Below are 19,812 nucleotides of genomic sequence, written 5' to 3'. Positions count from 1 at the left end.
CATTATGTGCTAACTGCGTATCATTTAAACTACCAAAGAAATACATTGTGCCCTCTATCTTTTACCCCTGAAACTGAATGATTGGTTGGATGTTGTTTTAAAGTTATGTGTGGCAGATGAGATGAGAGGATATAGAGAGAATATCATTGAGAAAGAGAGACAGGTGTTTGTATGAGCTGTGGGATTGTGAGACAGAAGCAGAATCTCTCTCCTCCTGCAGAGGGCCGCTGTTCATTCCTCTCACGCACAGGGAAATGAGCTATGATTGATTGCGGGAGAGGCAGGCAACCTTTTGATAGGCAGCACAAATAGCTATGAATTACGGAGTGCTGTGTAAACGAGGTGGAGAGAAGGGAGAGGGCAGAAGAAGGCTAGTGGACAACAAACACATGAGAAGACAGGGAAAGAAAGAATATGAGAGAAATAATGGACAGTGTAGGGAGAGAGTGACATAGAGAGAAGAGGGGCGTTATAGGAAAACATGTAATAAAAGAGAAAACCAGACAGAGAGAAAGGGTGAAGGGGAAGTGAGAGTGAGAGACAGAGAAAAACAAGCCTGGTATTGGAACCAAATACTCCACGGTGAGGCGTTAATGTGTGCTAGTGTTTAGTCCTCAGCAAACATTTACACTTCACATTTAATTTAATTGACACACTCAAATCCAAAACAAAGACACCATCTGAATTCATTAAATATTTATCAATCTGAATTCATAAAATATTTATTACAAACTGGAACTCCTCTCATATTTGGTTTAATAATATATGAGTTTTATCACTTAGAATGCATGAGTGAAATGTTTAATATAGTTGGCAAACATTATTACTATTAGATAAACAAAAATACAATAATATTTCAGGGAGCATTCTTCAGATAATTACAACTTGTAACAGTGAAGTTAGCTTGAAGCTTGATATTTGTTTGAATTTCAAATTATCGAACATCAAGATAACACTATAGTCCCAATCATGGTTAGGCCTATACTGACATTTTGACAGGGGGCTCTTTGGTCCAACACTGACAAGTAAGACATTGATTTACTATCATCGGCAATATAAAAGGTCCATTGATGCTTATAATAAGTTCTGCAGCATTATAACCTGCTGAATTTAAGTTAAGTTTAGCCATAACTTTCATAGAGCTCATAAAAGGCAAAAACTCCAAGCAGTTCATATTTCCACATCTCAGCTGGTGTAGTGTTTTTATTTATTTTAATTTGATCAGGAGTGTGTGTGTGTGTGTGTGTGTGTGTGTGTGTGTATGCTGCGTGTGTAGCTAGGTTCCTGATAAGAGTGTGTTAATCCCTCTCTGCTCCATGCTCCTTACGGGTGATCATCTTCAACCACTTTGGCCCTTCCTCTGCCTCGGCAGCTCATATCTCCAGGCTGATAGAACAGCCAAGGGATAAGGTCTTTAATTAAGCTTTCCCCAATTTACTTGCAAATGGAATTCCGGGGCTGGCTTTTGAAAACAGTGGTTCAACTCGAGGTGTACCCAAAAAAGATGTTTCACATTTCCGAATGTCATTAAACTTTTTGGTGTGTTGTAACAGATGTCTCTTTCCAATGACATGGCCGGTACACACAGTGTGGATGATGGAATTATATTTTAGACGAACATGCGCAAGTAGCCTAAAGGAGACTTTTAAAGTAGCCTTGTGACTGGTTGTTTATGCCACACATACAAGGTAATACATTTTAAAAGTTAAATGACAAATATTTAGGCTAGATTGATGCGTTAGGTTCTAGGTGCACGAGGATCGGATAGGAGGCAGAGCGAGCGTTAAGCTTTCCTGAATAACTGGGCCTGCTGGGAGCATATGTGGCTACATTATTATAGGGCGATTTGGGAGAAGGATGATCTGCGACAGACAGCGCAGCTCAGTATCAGAAGCAAAAATGTGGCCAGACTGGCCTGCTACTGTGCCTTTCTAGACCTTATAAACTGTCGAGAGTAGACCCACAGCTGATCCAGATGGAATGAAATATTAAAATCGCAGGGCTTTTGCACCAGTATTCAAATTACATTTTCACTGCAGTTTACAGCCTAGTAGAATTTAGTACTCAATTGAAACAATAATGCAATTATTCAGTGGTATTGTAGGCTAGTCTAGATAATTGTATTGTCCATAAACAAGATCAACAGAGGAGCTTTTTGAGCTGAGTGTATCATATCTTCACTGTTCTTTTATGCGCAATGACAAACCTGGCCTCTCCGATGCCTATATCATCTATTTGTCGTTGTTCCTCTGGATTTATATTGAAAATTGGTGAAACTTTGAATGATGTTATACAGTATGTGGTATTATTGCTAGCTAGCCTATTGCAAACAAACGATCCACCTACCACTGTTGTCACCCCTCCCAGTAATTTTAGAACTGTCCCTTACTGTCCCTTTCCGTAGACACCTGAAACCCCACCTCTTTAAGGAATACCTGGGATAGTAAAACTGTCCTCTTCTTCTTGAGCCCTTGTCTGTAAAACTGTCCACTTCTTGTTTCAAGCTTCAATTGACGATAGGGTAGGCATCTTCTAAACCTTTCACGATATCCCTCTCAGTGCCAGCAGTGTTTCATTCACTCCAAGCTAAGATTACTATGAAGATTATCGGCGCTAGCAAGGAGTTAACTGAACTGAAGTATAGTGCGCTTGCTATCCCGGAGACCTCTACTGCAGAGGTCAGTGAGACACGCAAACACACACATGCACGCACACACGCATGATCACAGCAATTCAGTCCTCACTGAACAAATCTGATAGTGAGGAGCAAATGGAAAATCGGAATGTTTCCTCACATGAGAGTAATTAGATAGAGATAAGATGTGAAGGCAGTGGCCTATAATGGAAGTTTTTTATGCTTAGGGAAGTGGGCAGAATATTCTACCTTTTAAAAAAAAATCATATTTACTATTCGCTACTGTTGAGAAATCCCTTTTTTATATGATTCCAAACCATGCAGGGATATAAGGGCAGCCATGGCTGCTATGGTTCCGTGATCTCTTTAGCCAAATAGGAGCAGTGTTACATCACTCCTACAACTGATTGGCTTGCTGGGGTGATGTAAGGGATTATGATTTCGAGCCTGATCCGTCATACAAGGAAATTGCAGGCTTCCATTATTTCCATAGCCAGCAAAAAGCTATCAAAATGCACAATGGAAGCCCAGAGACAAGTGATTGCAGACATGTGGATATCTGTTGCTACACACAAGGGTGTGTGCTCAGCCCTCTCCTGTACTCCCTGTTCACCTACGAATGCGTGGCCATGCACGCCTCCAACTCAATCGTCAAGTTTGCAGACGACACAACAGTAGTGGGCTTCATCACCAACAACGACGAGACAGCCTACAGGGAGGAGGTGAGGGCACTCGGGAGTGTGGTGTCAGGAAAACAATCTCTCACTCAACGTCAACAAAACAAAGGTAATGATCGTGGACTTCAGGAAACAGCAGAGGGAGCACCCCCATATCTACATCGAAGGGACAGCAGTGGAGAAGGTGGAAAGTTTTAAGTTCCTGGGCGTACACATCACAGACAAACTGAAATGGTCCACCCACACAGACAGTGTGGTGAAGAAGGTGCAACATTAATATTTTGGGTCCATGGCCAGGAAACTCCCTAGACCTTAATCCCATTGAGAACTTGTGGTCAATCCTCAAGAAGCGAGTGGACAAATAAAACCCCCAAAATTCTGACGAATTCCAAGCATTGATTATGCAAGAATGTGCTGCATCAGTCAGGATGTGGCCCAGAAGTTAATTGACAGCATGCCAGGGCGGATTGCAGAGGTCTTGAAAAAGAAGGGTCAACACTGCAAATATTGACTCTGCATCAACTTCATGTAATTGTCAATAAAAGCCTTTGACACTTATGAAATGCTTGTAATTATACTTCAGTATTCCATTGTAACATCTGACAAAAATATCTAAAGACACTGAAGCAGCAAACTTCGTGAAAATTCATATTGTCATTCTCAAAACTTTTGGCCACGATTGTACTGCTTCAGTGGTTTCCACCAGGACTGAAAAAAAAACACAGAAAGGGCTTGAAAAACCTCCTTTGCGATGACTAACTATACTGTATCAAGGTACTTTTTTGGCATTTGATCTCTTCGAGCAAGTCAACATTGTCCATTGGATGGAGAGTGACTTGCCAATGTTGATGTGAATGGATTTGTGACATGTGACTGTAATTCAAATGTGTCTCATTGAATAATGATAATAAATAGGTCTCTGTCTTCCAAGCGTCTTGTGTGAAATAACAATTGGAGTCCCATCTCTTTGAAATGGATCTGCAAGTGTTTACCTGTGTCAGGATCCACTGTCCTGGCCAGACTTCACCGGCCCAAAGTTATATTACCTGTGCTCTGAAGTTGAATCATATGTGCTGCACATCTCCATCATAATGGATCTTAGATGGAACCACGATCAGAGGCCCTGAATATATTTTTATTTCCTTTTAAATTTCATTCATTCATTCAGCAATCAAAAAGAATACCAAGGACCTTTTTTGTAGTTTTGTGCAGAAGATATTTTGACCGAAAACCCTTTTTCAAAGCAAAAAGGCCAAATCATTGAAGAAATGTTTAGCCAGTTTATTATGGTTAATTTCAGAAGCAAACAATGAGGCCAACTTCTGGCTCTCCGTCTTGCGTGGCTTTACAAAATAAAGAGCACTGGCCTGAGGTGTGGCAAGGGCATTGGATGCACCAGTATAATCGCTGGTGGAATACTGAATCCCTGACAGGGCACTTCATCCCACGTCTGCAACCACTCCGCTCTCCCACCCCGCTCTCCTCCTTCCCATCACCCCACCCCAGTTCCAGCAGATTGTCTTGGCCTCATGCATATTTCATGGGCCGTGGGTCAGTGTACCTGCCTAAGCTGGGATACACAGGCTGCATCCGTTAACAGTGACACCAAAGGTCGGCTGTGGGAGTCCACTGGATCATAAGGGATGATTAAGTGAGCCTGAGCCAGCGCCAAAATTACTATGTTTGCTCATTCCCAGTGTGTAGTTTATGGGTGGTTCAGTGTTAGGGGAGATTGGTACACAAAAGGTCCTTGGTTCAATAATGACAGAGCAAACTGTGTTCATTAAGACGAAGGGGTCTTCTGAGGACAGTTGGAGTTCCCGAAAAGCTTTAGCGCACGGTTGGATTTCAGCTGTGGAGGTTTCCAATAAAACCTTTTTTGACCTTCAGACATTTGGATTGAACTGCTTTACTTGATCTTGATGTGGCGGAAGTGAAGGTTGTGGGTAGGAGATGGTTGGCAGGTTCACAACTCACACATGACATATCATCTTATCTGTCAAAAACATGTTTGGCTCCTACGTTGTGAAGTTTACACATGTAGTTGCTCCAAAACGTTCAACCATTTTGCGGTTTCTCCTTTGTATTTGCTTTTGGAAAAGCAATCATGGACATTAAAGCATTTCCATCTACATATATGGCCTTCTAAATGGAGGCTCTATGCTTGCTGTGCCCAAACAAATAAAATGAATCACATTATGTTGCCCTAAGGTCATGATCATTACACTTTAGTGTTTCTTGAAATATCATAGGTATAAATCATCCTATAAAACAGCAGTATTCTTGCCCTAATAAAACATTTAATGGTAGCAATTCACAATTACCCAGTCGTACTACCAGTGTAGCTGTAGTGAAATGAATTCACAAGCTTTGTCTGTTGAGATACAAAGCAGACCCACTGTTTGGGTTACCTTTGAGGGCAGCAGTGATGGGACGCCGCCACACGTCATGTGATGATAGACAGTAAAGCTGTGCCAGTGAGATAGCAGAGGAACAGAGCTGCGGTCGCTGGGGGAAACTGTCAACGGCAGTTATTCATGTGACAGTCAACACAACCATGGTCTTTTTAGGGAACTCCTTAGTCGTGCAAGAGCATGCATAAGCATCAGAAAATCTCTAACTGATTTCCAATGGCGGCTCGGGAGACGCTTTATGAGAGTTAAAGATCATTTGACTTCTAGTTTTTGTTTGTTTCTCTGGTACTGATGCATGGGTTTTTACTGTGTTGTCGTGAGCAGCCCAATCAAAACCCACTGATGTGTATTCAACGTGTCGTTCATTATTTACAACGCACAAGTGTTGGGGAACAGGTTTGACAGACGAATAAAAGCCCCCTGGAAGCAGGTAAACAAACATCTGCTATTGTTCCAAGCAATAGTCCTGGGAGATTTCTTCTTTGAACATGTGATGCCTGCTGCCATATCTGCCATATGTACAGTATATTCTGTACTTGCTCAAAGAATACCTCAAACTTAAGCAGAGTGTAATTTGTCAAATACGCTAAATTATCCAGCCTGGATAATATGCTAACTCATTGAGATGCAAACTTGTGATTAACTATTGATGGCATTTTGAATGACTACAAATAAGCGACACAATGAGAGCCCTAAACATGTTTAGGATGATGGAACATGCCTGCAGTTAAAATTGAAATGCCTTATAGTCGATTAATCATATCGGTTTACATTTACCAGGTTAACATGTATCCATGTGGAATTCCTTGCCGAAGAAAAGTCTGTTTACATCTTACAGTCATACACAGAGTATCTTGTTTCTCGCAGCTTGTCAGAGTCTGCAGTGATTCATTAGGTTGTTCATTTCCCCGACCCTGCCAACCCTACAGGGAGACGCTCGTGGAACATGTCAACACTGACTGCCAGTCCCAGTCACATGCACTTTGCTTCAAAGGGATGGCTTTGACAGCTGATGGCATGCCTCTTACTCGCTGCATGGCACATCATTCCCTCCTGTTAATTCAGTGCCCTTCATTTGATATAGACATACGGTACACTTGGCTCTTACTGATTACTCTAGTTGACTTTTTACTCTATATATTAAGTTGATTTTCAGAACTTTTTCCGATATTCTAAATTGTAAATTAAGGTTTGGTTCACTGTGAGGTTGAACCGGCTTCATCTGATCTGCATACATCCTAACTGAAAAAATATATATATTTATCTCTGTCAAGAATGAAGTAGGAAGTCAGTGCTTCATCTCATCAAGCAGAATACATATGCCAGAAGCCCACCAATGTGATGGATCTTTCACTTTGGCAGCAAACAATGGCTACAGGGGAAGTCTAGACATGCTGACCTCACCTTTAAAGCTAGAGAATTGTCATGGGGATGCCTGTCTGTACACGCATAATGGGAGGATTTCATTGATCGGACAAGAAAATGAGACTATTGCTGTATAAACTATTCAAACCCCATGACATCTCTGCTGTTGGCATAACTGTATACAATATGTACTGCTTTTCAAATCTAAGAAAATAGATTGGGGTGGAAAAGAGGGTATGCAGATGTAGTGTACCTTAAAGGAAAACAGCTAAAATAACTGGTTAACTTTGATCCTTGGAGAGAGCACATTTCAAGGAAAATTCCACCCATCAACTATCTTTGTATTTGTTTCATTAGTACATTGTTGGTATTGTCCCAAAATCTTTTTCATGTCAGCAATCAAGTTTTCAAGATGTATAACTTTCAAAATATAGAAATACAGCCGCTATGAAGCATATTGCATCATATGCATCATACAAAATGGAGCATCATGTGATGCAAATACAGCATACCAACTGTATTTCTATATTTTGAAATGTATGTACAGTATCTTGAAATTGTGATTGTGGACATGCAAAACAATTTGGGACTATATCAACAATGAACTGATGAAACAAACACCAAAATATAGTTTTTGGGTGAAGTTTTCCTTTAACATCAACAAGTTAAATAAACTTATACAAGAAAAATGATATAGTGTATTTTATAGTATATATTAAAGTAGTCCTATAGATGGCAGCATACTTAAGAACACTGTGAACTTGGTGCAAATTTTAATTGTTGCCTATTTCACACATTCCTAACTAAAGTTCCCTATAATACTCATTACTCATACTCAATACTCATACTCAATACTCATACTCAATACACATTTTATCTGTGTCATTTTACCTCAGTGAATTCTACTGCTTTCAATATTCCCATTTTCTCATCCTCCTGGACAAACTATGTCCATCAGTGTGGAATGAGTAGATGTTCCGGCTGCTGACTCCATGCAACATTGATGACCCGTCTGGAAGTGCTGTGGCATCCTGCCTGGCAGGGCGGGTCCAGATGGTGGCTAAGGTTTGAGACAATGGGGATGCTGAGGTGTCTATCCTACCCTATCCAACCCTGGGACAGGGGCAGGGCAGCTGTAGGGAATAGCACGGCCTTTAACAGTGAGGAAGCTCACATGTGCTTTCTAAAAGTCACGAAGCATGGTTAACATTTTTATCTGAAAGGAGTAATTTCCATATATTATATGCTCTGTTGCTTGGAAAAATACATGTTGTTAAAAACACATACAGTATGTATTGGGAACACATACTATGAATTTCAATTGTTGCATCATCACAGTGCATCATTAAATAATTGAGAGTTCCCTTGGGTTTCATTCACAACAGTGACTGAAGTACATACTATACTGTAAGAAAAGGTAAAAAACGTGAATTATTTTTATTTTTATGTTAAATGAAATGAATGCATTCCAATAGAAATGAAATCTACAATGGCCAATTCCAGCTCATTAGCATATTTTTGCCTGGTAAGTGCTCATAGAAAAAGTGAATTATGAGTCAACAGCTGCTCAATTTGCGATTGATTGCCTTAATCACTGGTTTCAATGGAATCACATATTTTCCGGGCACATTTACTTAAGTCTATTCAGTCATTGTGTGCACAACTGGCATAGGTAGACAGTACAACAAAACCCCTCAAAGATTAGGAATAAAAAACATATTGGCTTTTTAAGACAAAACAATGTGTTTAGCTGGAGGTTATGTAATCAAGGACTAAACAAATGCTTCATATAAAATGTTGACTGCTCTACAGATCCCATAAGTCCCTACTCTAAGTACCACTTTGGGAAGAAATTAACAGCACTGGATTCAGTGGATTCAGAGGAAGAGTATGACCACCCAATTCAAATCCTGAGAATTCATGTATTGTGTTGGAGAAATTGATAGACCTAGCTCCACCTGCATTTTTCCTAGAATAGCGTGTGTGTGTGTGTGTGTGTGTGTGTGTGTGTGTGTGTGTGTGTGTGTGTGTGTGTGTGTGTGTGTGTGTGTGTGTGTGTGTGTGTGTGTGTGTGTGTGTGTGTGCGTATTTGTGTGTGTGTGTGTGTGCGTATTTGTGTGTGTGTGTGTGTGTGCGTATTTGTGCTTGTGTGTATTTAATAAATATAGAATGCCCAAAATATTTTTGCCTGCATCTCAGAAATAAGTGAACCTCCATTAACATAAAGGCCTTATAAATAATAGTGGTGAATGCAAAGAAAAGGAACCAATCAGGCCGGCATGGCGTTTACAGGCAGCATGGATCTCCTTTATGACAGGGTAACTTCTGCTTACTTGGAAATCCATTCCCTTTTGAAATTATACGTTTTGTGTCTATTGATTGAGAATAATTGATTCCCTAATCTCACTTTATGCAACGCTCATTACAGATGATTCATAGAACAGACTGTATTAAATATGCACAAAGATGTACATCAAATAGAGAATAATGAAAAAACACAATATAGAAGCACCCAGAGTTCTGTATAGACTGCATCATACTATACACATCAGCCTTGGTCTTTTCTCACAGTAAAAATTAGAAGGGGGAAATGTCATCTGATACTGGTTGCCATTAAACACTGACATCAAGTGTAGAATATCCACATCTCAGGAAATCGTTTGCGAGCTATTGATGTTTGTTGGCCCGAATGTCTGGCGAATATCGAAACGCAAGCCAACTTTAACATGGTTTTTCAACAAGCTTTTCGCTTCAGACGTTTTTTATCTGCTCTACCTGTCAGGTAAGGTTGAACGCCTCCTCTCTTACTCTGCCTCCCGAAAAAAGCTTCTTCCAAGCAGGTGTGACATCTACTCGCATGGCCTGCTGCTTGGAACCCACCTGGCAATCTGTTCCACGTCTGCCCTGGCCTGTCTCTCCCTGTCTAGTACAGGTACCCTCCAGCACACACGCACATGCACACACACCGCAGACTTTGAACTGATTGGGATTTTATGTAGGCTAATTAACTTGTGAAGCTTATTATGTGAGCTTACTCAGAAACACTTTAATTAACTAGTATAGGCCTACTATTTATTGATTTATTTTGTCTAAGACTTTTATAGCCTCCTGGACTCACAGAGAGCTACTCTCTCAAGTCGTCTTGTTGGGGCGAGTAACTCTTTGAACTTACAATGGCTAGACCCAAGTCGTTTAATTGTTTTCTTGTGCTTTATTCTATTTGCCCATGACTCTTTGTTGAGTGCTTTGTTGACTATGAACGTGCTTGTTTACCCGACCGTAGGACAGACAATGTTTGTTCCCACACTTGCGTCTCTGACTCTCTATTGGTTACACACACTCTTGGCCTCCCATCCTATTCTAACCACCTCTCGCCGGCTTTGTATTCACGTTACCTGATGAAATTGCTGTACAACAATATCTTGTTACCATCTGATACACATTCAAATGTCATAAAAAATCAACACTGCAGAGCTCTCCCTGTCCTCTGCTGTGCCCTGATTGTATTACGGCCGATGATGTCTGGAAATGTGCATGTACACCTTGGCCCATGTACTTTTGCTAGCCCCAATCCTGACTTGCGCTCTGATTTCTGCTTCACTGATTTCTGCTCTCGTAAAAGCCTGGATTTTTTTGCACGTTAACACTAAAATTACCTAAAATTGATCAATTGAAAGTGTGGGTTCACAGCTCCAATTCAGATGTGTTGGTCATTACTGAGACGCGGTTAAAAAATAGTGTTTTGATCATTGATGTTAACCTTTCTGGTTATAAACTTTTTCAGTAAAGACAGATCTTCCAAAGGTGGTGGAGTGGAAATCTTTACCAAAGAACACCTAAAGTGCTCTGTTGTCTATATCAAGTCTGTCCCCAAACAATTTGATTTGCTGGTTTTAAGCGTTAAGCTTTGAAATAGCTCTTTGTTGACTGTTGCTGGGTGTTATTTTCCACCATCAGCACCGGCCTGTACCCTACCTGCCCTAAGCTCTCTCCTGGCCCCTTACACTAAGTCTGAATTTGTCCTGCTAGGTGACCTAAACTGGGACATGCTTAAACCAACTGACCAAGTCCTAAAGCAATGATATTCCTTAAATCTTTCTCGGATTATTACCAATCCCACAAAGTATGACTCCGAACACCCAGAAAAGGCTACTCTCCTTGATGTTATCCTCACAAATATTCCTGATAGGTATCAGTCTGGTGTTTTCTGTAATCACCTTCATGATCACTGTTTTACAGCCTGTGTTCGTAATGGATGCTCAGTTAAACAACCTTTCCTGATTTGTCATAGACGCTTGGTAAAAAACTTAAATGAGCAAGCCTTCCTTTATGACCTGGCCTCTGTCAAAGACACTTGGTCCTTCTTTTTCGATATTACCAGTGGTATTGTTAACAAACATGCCCCCATAAAGAAAATGAGAATTAAAAACAGGTTCAGGCCCTGGTTCGACCGTGATCTGGCAGAGTTACTCCACCTCAAGAATTACATTTAGCTCTCATTCAGGCAATTGAGAAATAAGTTCACTCAGGCTATCCGGAAGGCTACTTTAAGGAGCAATTCTCGCTCTATGGGTCTAACCCCAAGAAGTTATGGAAATTGTGAAAGACCTGGAGAATAAACCCTCCTCCTCACAGCTGCCCATGTCCCTTAATGTTGATGATGTGGTTGTTACTGACAAGGAGCGCATGGCTGAGCTCTTTTATCACCACTTAATTAAGTCAGGATTACTATTTGACTCAGGCATGCCTCCTTGCCTGTCCAACATTTCCTCATCTCCCAGTCCTTCTAATGCGACTAGCCCCAATGCTCCTCCCTCTTTTTCCGGTGACACGCTACAAAGTTTCGCGCTGCATGCGGTCACTGAGTCTGAAATGCTGAAGGAGCTCCTTAAACTTGACGGGAAAAAAAACTTTCTTCTTTAAGGTTGCAGCCCCTATCATCACTGAGTCTAACTCAGAATTTTTTTTACCTGTCTTTCCTCTTTTCAGAGGTTCCCATTGCTTGGAAGGCAGCCACAGCGCGTCCATTATTTAAAGGAGGAGATCAAGCTGATCCTAACTGTTATAGGCCAATTTCTATTTTGCCATGTTTATCAAAACTGTTGGAAAAATAATCAACTGACTGGCAATTTCTATTTTACCTTGTTTATCAAAAGTGTTTGAAAATGAATCAACTGACAGGCTTTCTTGATGTCTATAGTATTCTTTCTGGTATGCAATCTGGTTTCCGCTCAGGTTATGGATGTGTCACCACACTCTTAAAGTCCTAAATGATGTCACCATTGCCCTTGATTCTAAGCAATGTTGTGCTGCTATTTTTATTAACTTGGCCAAAGCTTTTGATACGGTAGACCATTCCATTCTTGTGGGCTGGCAAAGCAGTATTGGTGTCTCTGAGGGGTCTTTGGCCTGATTTTCTAACTACCTCTCTCAAAGAGTGCAATGTGTAAAGTCAGCATATCTGCTGTCTCAGCCACTGGCTGACATCAAGGGAGTAACCCAAGGCTCGATCCTAGGCCCCACGCTCTTCTCAATTTACATCAATGACATAGCTCAGTCAGTAGGAAGCTATCTCATCCATTTATATGCAAATGATACCATCTTATACTCAGCTGGCCCTTCTCCGGATTTTGTGTTGAATGCTCTACAACAAAGATTTCTTAGTGTCAAAAAAGCTTTCTCTGACCTTAACCTTGTTCTGAACACCTCCAAAACAAAGGTCATGTGATTCTGTAAGAAGAATGCCCCTCTCCCCACCGGTGTGATTACTTGGGAGTATGGCTAGATGGTACACTGTCCTTCTGTCAGTGCATATCCAAGCTACAGGCTAAGGTTAAATCTAGACTTGGTTTCCTCTATTCTAATCGCTCCTCCAGCTGCCAAACAAACCCTGATTCAGATGACCATCCTACTCATGATAGATTAAAGATAAGTAATTTATAGATCGGCAGGTAAGGGTGTTCTCGAGCGGATATATGTTCTTTATCACACAGCCATCAGATTTGCCACCAATACTCCTTAAAGGACACATCACTATACTATATACTCCTCTGTAAAATGGTCATCTCTGCATACCCGTCGCAAGAACCAGTGGTTGATGCTTATTTATAAATCATTCTTAAATTCCCTGAATATCCTAGCCCCTCACTCCCGTTAGCTCCTTTGGTTCCCCTACAGTCACCCATTCCGGTTCCAGCCCTGAATAATCGTCCAATAGGGTCAGGGCTCGTAAATCACATCACTGTTCCCGTTTCTCTGTTGATCCATGACACTCATTTATAACAGATCACCTTTTTGATTAAAGACACCCCCACGCATCCCGTTGTTTTAGGTCTCCCGTGGTTGAGTTGGCATAACCTTGTTATTTCCTGGTCCGAGAGGAGACTACATGGTTGGTCGCAGGAGTGTCAGGGGAGGTGTCTTGAGGTGTCTGTCAGCTGCTCCTGTTGGCCAGGCAAACCATGGATGATCTTTTTACGTACATCTTCTGGCACTACGGGATCCCAGATGACATTGTGTCAGACCGTAGGTAAAAAGAGCCTCCACGGTTTGCATGGCCGACGGGAGCCCAGGCAAAGGAAGGAGGCGACAAGCTTTGGAAAACCGGTCCACAACGACGAGAACGGGGGTGTTACCCTGGGAGGGGAGAAGGTCAGTGACTAAGTCCACCGAGAGGTGAGACCAGGGTCATTGTTGGAACCGACTGTGGCCCTCAGTTCACCTCGCGCATATGGAACGCATGGGGTCACGGTCAGTCTCACCTCCGGGTACCGCCCTCAAGGAAATGGGCAGGAGGAGAGGGTCAATCAGGAAGTGGGCAGGTTCCTGAGGTGTTACTCTCAGGACCAGCCAGGGGAGTGGGCTATTTTCTACCTTGGGCTGAGTACCCGCAGAATTCCCTTCGCCACTCCTCCACTAACCTCACTCCTTTCCAGTTCGTGATGGGGTATCACCTGGCCCTGGCACCTTGGCATCCAAACCAGACCGAGGCCCCTGTGGTGGACGAGTGGTTTCAGCGCGCTGAGGAGATCTGGAATGCTGCGCACACTCGTCTCTTGTGGGCCGTGCGTCGGAACAAGAAACAGGCTGACCGCCACCGCAGTGAGGCACCTGTTTTCTCCAGGCGACCGGGTCTGGCTCTCCACCTGGATCCTGCCCCTCCGCCTGCCCTGCCAGAAGCTGAGCCCGGGGGGTACTGTCACGGATTCCTCCGGTACTGCATTACCAAAAACCCCGGACTGTCTTGTCTCATTACACACACCTGGTTCCCATTCCCTCTGATTAGTATGTGTATATATGTGCCCTCTGTTCCCCATTGACCCTGTTGATTACTGTTCCATGTCCTTTGGTCTTGTGAGGACCTGTGCTCTGTTGCATCGGCTTGCGTGTTACCGTGTTAGTGTGCACTTGTTATTACGGGTCTCGTCCCGTGTATTGTTATTACGGGTCTCGTCCCGTGTATTTATTAGAGGTTTATACCTCGCTGTTTGTTTGGGTTACAGCCCTGTGTTATTTATATATATATATACCCCCCCTAAAGGTGCAGACCCGGATGCACCTAAACATAAAAAAACACAAAGATAAACCCAAACTGAAGGGAGGGTGGCCACCGTCACCGACGGTTCTTGTGCTACACCCCCCCTCCCCAACCTCCTACTACGGAGGTGGCTCAGGCTCCAGCCTTACTCCCCAACCTAACCTGTCCACCCCCGCTAACTGCTTATTATATTTTACCCCTCCCGAAGTCTTTAGACTAAGGCGCATCGCTGAAGACCTTGGGATGAGGCGCATCACTGGAGACCTCGGGCTGATGCGCATCGCTGGAGACCTCGGACTGGAGGGCGACTCTGGGAGCTCCGGACTGGAGGGCGACTCTGGGGGTCCCGGACTGGAGGGCGACTCTGGGGGTTCCGGACTGGAGGGCGACTCTGGGGGTTCCGGACTGGAGGGCGACTCTGGGGGTTCCGGACTGGAGGGCGACTCTGGGGGTTCCGGACTGGAGGGCGTCTCTGTCGGTTCCGGACTGTAGGCCGTCTCTGTCGGCTCCGGACTGGAGGGCGTCTCTGTCGGTTCCGGACTGTAGGCCGTCTCTGTCGGCTCCGGACTGTAGGCCGTCTCTGGAACAGCTGCCTCCAATTGAAGGTCAAAACAATAAACTAAACATAGAAATAGAATACCTAGAAAATAGAACATAGAACACTACCCAAAAACCCCGAAAACACAAAACAAACACCCCCTGCCACGTCCTGACCAAACTACAATAACAAATAACCCCTTATACTGGTCAGGACGTGACATTGGGCTTCGTCACCGTCATGTTCATGACACGTGCCGTCCTTGGCCAGCTCTCCTGCTATCTCTCTCAGAATGACCTTCTTGATCCTAATCAGTCAGGTTTCAAGACTGGGCATTCAACTGAGACTGCTCTTCTCTGTGTCACGGAGGCTCTCCGCACTGCTAAAGCTAACTCTCTCTCCTCTGCTCTCATCCTTCTAGACCTATCTGCTGCCTTTGATACTGTGAACCATCAGATCCTCCTCTCCACTCTCTCCGAGTTGGGCATCTCCGGCGCGGCCCACGCTTGGATTGCATCCTACCTGACAGGTCGCTCCTACCAGGTGGCATGGCGAGAATCTGTCTCCGCACCATGCGCTCTCACCACTGGTGTCCCCCAGGGCTCTGTTCTAGGCCCTCTCCTATTCTCGCTATACACCAAGTCACTTGGCTCTGTCATATCCTCACATGGTCTCTCCTATCATTGCTATGCAGACGACACACAATTAATCTTCTCCTTTCCCCCTTCTGATAACCAGGCGGCGAATCGCATCTCTGCATGTCTGTCAGACATATCAGTGTGGATGACGGATCACCAGCTCAAGCTGAACCTCGGCAAGACGGAGCTGCTCTTCCTCCCGGGGAAGGACTGCCCCTTCCATGATCTCGCCATCACGGTTGACAACTCCCTTGTGTCCTCCTCCCAGAGTGCTAAGAACCTTGGCGTGATCCTGGACAACACCCTGTCGTTCTCCACTAACATCAAGGCGGTGACCCGATCCTGTAGGTTCATGCTCTACAACATTCGCAGAGTATGACCCTGCCTCACACAGGAAGCGGCGCAGGTCCTAATCCAGGCACTTGTCATCTCCCGTCTGGATTACTGCAACTCGCAGTTGGCTGGGCTCCCCTGCCTGTGCCATTAAACCCCTACAACTCATCCAGAACGCCGCAGCCCGTCTGGTGTTCAACCTTCCCAAGTTCTCTCACGTCACCCCGCTCCTCCGCTCTCTCCACTGGCTTCCAGTTGAAGCTCGCATCCGCTACAAGACCATGGTGATTGCCTACGGAGCTGTGAAGGGAACGGCACCTCCATACCTTCAGGCTCTGATCAGGCCCTACACCCAAACAAGGGCACTGCGTTCATCCACCACTGGCCTGCTGGCCCCCCTACCTCTGAGGAAGCACAGTTCCCGCTCAGCCCAGTCAAAACTGTTCGCTGCTCTGGCACCCCAATGGTGGAACAAGCTCCCTCACGACGCCAGGACAGCGGAGTCAATCACCACCTTCCGGAGACACCTGAAACCCCACCTCTTTAAGGAATACCTAGGATAGGATAAAGTAATCCTTCTAACCCCCCCCCCACCCCCCTTAAAAGATTTAGATGCACTATTGTAAAGTGGTTGTTCCACTGGATATCATAAGGTGAATGCACCATTTTGTAAGTCGCTCTGGATAAGAGCGTCTGCTAAATGACTTAAATGTAATGTAAATGTAATGTAATATGCTATTTTTGGTAGTGAAATATTTTGTATTCCTGCGCCTGTCTCCCATCATTATACAACGTGACAGTTGTTGTCTTTGGTCTCTCTTTACGTAGTGTTTTGGTGTGTCACTTGTCGTGATGTGTGTTTTGTCCTATATTTTGTCGCATACACCAACGCCATACACTAGTGCCATACACCAGCCTCATACACCAGCCCCATATTCCATTCCCCACCAGCCACATACACCAGCTCCATATTCCATTCCTATATTTTTATAATCCCACAGGAAGCCTTTTTTCTTTGGCAGGCCTAGTTAAATAAAGGTTCAATTAAAATGTAAAAACACCACAGCGTCTATGTATTTAAATCAAATCAAACTTTATTTGGCACATACGCTGAATGCGACAAGTGTAGACTTTACCGTGAAATGCTTACTTACAAGCCCTTCACCAACAGTGCAGATCAAGAAGAGTTAAGAAAATATTTATCAAGTAGACTAAAATAAAAAGTAATAATAAAAGTAACACAATAACAATAATGAGGCTATATACAAGGGGTACAGGTACCGAGTCAGTGTGCGGGGGTACAGGTTAGTTGAGGTAATTTGTACATGTAGGTAGGGGTGAAGTGACTATGCGTAGATAATAAACAGTGAGTAGCAGCAGTATACAAAAGGGAGGGGGGTCAATGTAAATTGAACGGTGGCAATTGTATTAATTGTTCAGCAGTCTTATGGCTTGGGGTAGAAGCTGTTGAGGGGCCTTTTGGTCCTAGACTTGGGGCTCCGGTATTGTTTGCCGTGTGGTAGCAGAGAAAACAGTCTATAACTTGGATGACTGGAGTCTCTGACAATTTTATTGGCTTTCCTCTGACACCGCCTATTATATAGGTCCTGGATGGCAGGAAGCTTGGCCCCAGTGATGTACTAGGCTGTTCACACTACTCTCTGTAGCGCCTTATGGTCAGATGCCAAGCAGTTGCCATACCAGGCGGTGATGCAACCGGTCAGGATGCTCTCGATAGTGCAGCTGTAGAACCTTTTGAGGATCTGGGGACACATGCCAAATCTTTTCAGTCTCCTGAGGGGGAAAAGGTTTTGTCGTGCCCTCTTCATGACTGTCTTGGTATGTTTGGACCATGATAGTTCATTGGTGATGTGGACACCAAGGAACTTGAACCTCTCGACCGGCTCCATTACAGCCCCATCGATGTTATTGGGGGCCTGTTCGGCCAGCTTTTTCCTGTAGTCCACTACCAGCTCCTTTGTCTTGCTCACATTGAGGGAGAGGTTTTTGTCCTGGTAGCACACTGCTAGTTCTGACCTCCTCCCTATAGGCTGTCTCATCGTTGTCAGTGATCAGGCCTACCACTGTTGTGTCATCAGCAAACTTAATGTTGGTGTTGGAGTCGTGTTTGGCCATGCAGTCGTGGGTGAACAGGGAGTACAGGAGGGAACTAAGTACACACCCCTGAGGGGCCCCAGTGTTAAGGATCAAGATGGCAGACGTGTTGTTGCCTACTCTTACCACCTGGGGGCAGACATCAGGAAGTCCAGGATCCAGTTGCAGAGGGAGGTGTTTAGTCCCAAAGTCCTTAGCTTAGTGATGAGCTTCGTGGCCACTATGGTGTTGAATGCTGAGCTGTAGTCAATGAACAGCATTCTCACATAGGTGTTCCTTTTGTCCAGGTGAGAAAAGGCAGTGTGGAGTGCCATTGTGTCATCTGTGGATCTGTTGGGGGCGGTATGTGAATTGGAGTGGGTCTAGGTTGTCAGGGAGGATGCTGTTGATGTGAGCCATGACCAGCCTTTCAAAGCACTTCATGGCTACCGACGTGAGTGCCACGGGGTGGTAATCAGGCAGGTTACCTTTGCTTCCTTGGGCACATGGGCTATGGTAGTCTCCTTGAAAAGTGTAGCTATGACAGACTCGGTCAGGGAGAGGTTGAAAATGTCAGTGAAGACACTTAACCTCTATGGGCTAGGTGGGACGCTAGCGTGCCACCCGTGGTGCACTCCATCAACAGCAGGTGCATTTCAAGAGCGGCAAATTTGAATCCAAATAAATGTCAAAATTCAAATTTTTCAAAAATACAACTATTTTACACCATTTGAAAGATAAACATCTCCTTAATCTAACCACGTTTTACGATTTCAAAAAGGTTTTACGGCGAAAGCATAAATTTAGAGTATGTTAGGACAGTACATTTACAAGAGTTGTGTGTAATGTTTTGTCAAGTCAAAGACAGGGTCACCAAAACCATAAAACCAGCTAAAATGATGCACTAACCTTTTACAATCTCCATCAGATGACACTCCTAGGACATTATGTTAGACAATGCATGCATTTTTAGTTCTATCAAGTTCATATTTATATCCAAAAACAGCGTTTTACTATGGCATTGATGTTGAGGAAATCGTTTCCCTCCAATAACCGGCAGTCAAGTCAGCGTCACAAATTAAATAATTAAAATTAGAAAACATTGGTAAAATATTATATTGTCATTTAAAGAATTATAGATTTACATCTCTTGAACGCAATCAACTTGCCAGATTTAAAAATAACCTTACTGGGAAATCACACTTTGCAATAATCTGAGCACTGCGCCCAGAAAAATACGCGTTGCGATACAGACTAGACGTCATGTTGGGGAGATCTAAAATCAAAAATACTATGTAAATAATCCATTACCTTTGATTCTCTTCATCAGATGTCACTTCCAGGTATCACAGGTCCATAACGAATGTAGTTTTGTTCAAAAAAGCTCATCATTTATGTCCAAAAATCTCCGTCTTGTTAGCACATGATCTAAGCCAGCCGGACTTCTCGTCATGAACGAGGGGAAAAAATATATTTACGTTCGTTCAAACATGTCAAATGTTGTATAGCATAAATCATTAGGGCCTTTTTTAACCAGAACATGAATAATATTCAAGGTGGACGAATGCATACTCTTTTATA

Source organism: Salmo salar, chromosome ssa20 (genome assembly GCF_905237065.1).
Source record: "Salmo salar chromosome ssa20, Ssal_v3.1, whole genome shotgun sequence".
Classification (NCBI taxonomy): Eukaryota; Metazoa; Chordata; class Actinopteri; order Salmoniformes; family Salmonidae; genus Salmo; species Salmo salar.
The sequence above is the reverse complement of the archived record's forward strand: the minus strand, read 5'-3'. Positions refer to the sequence as shown.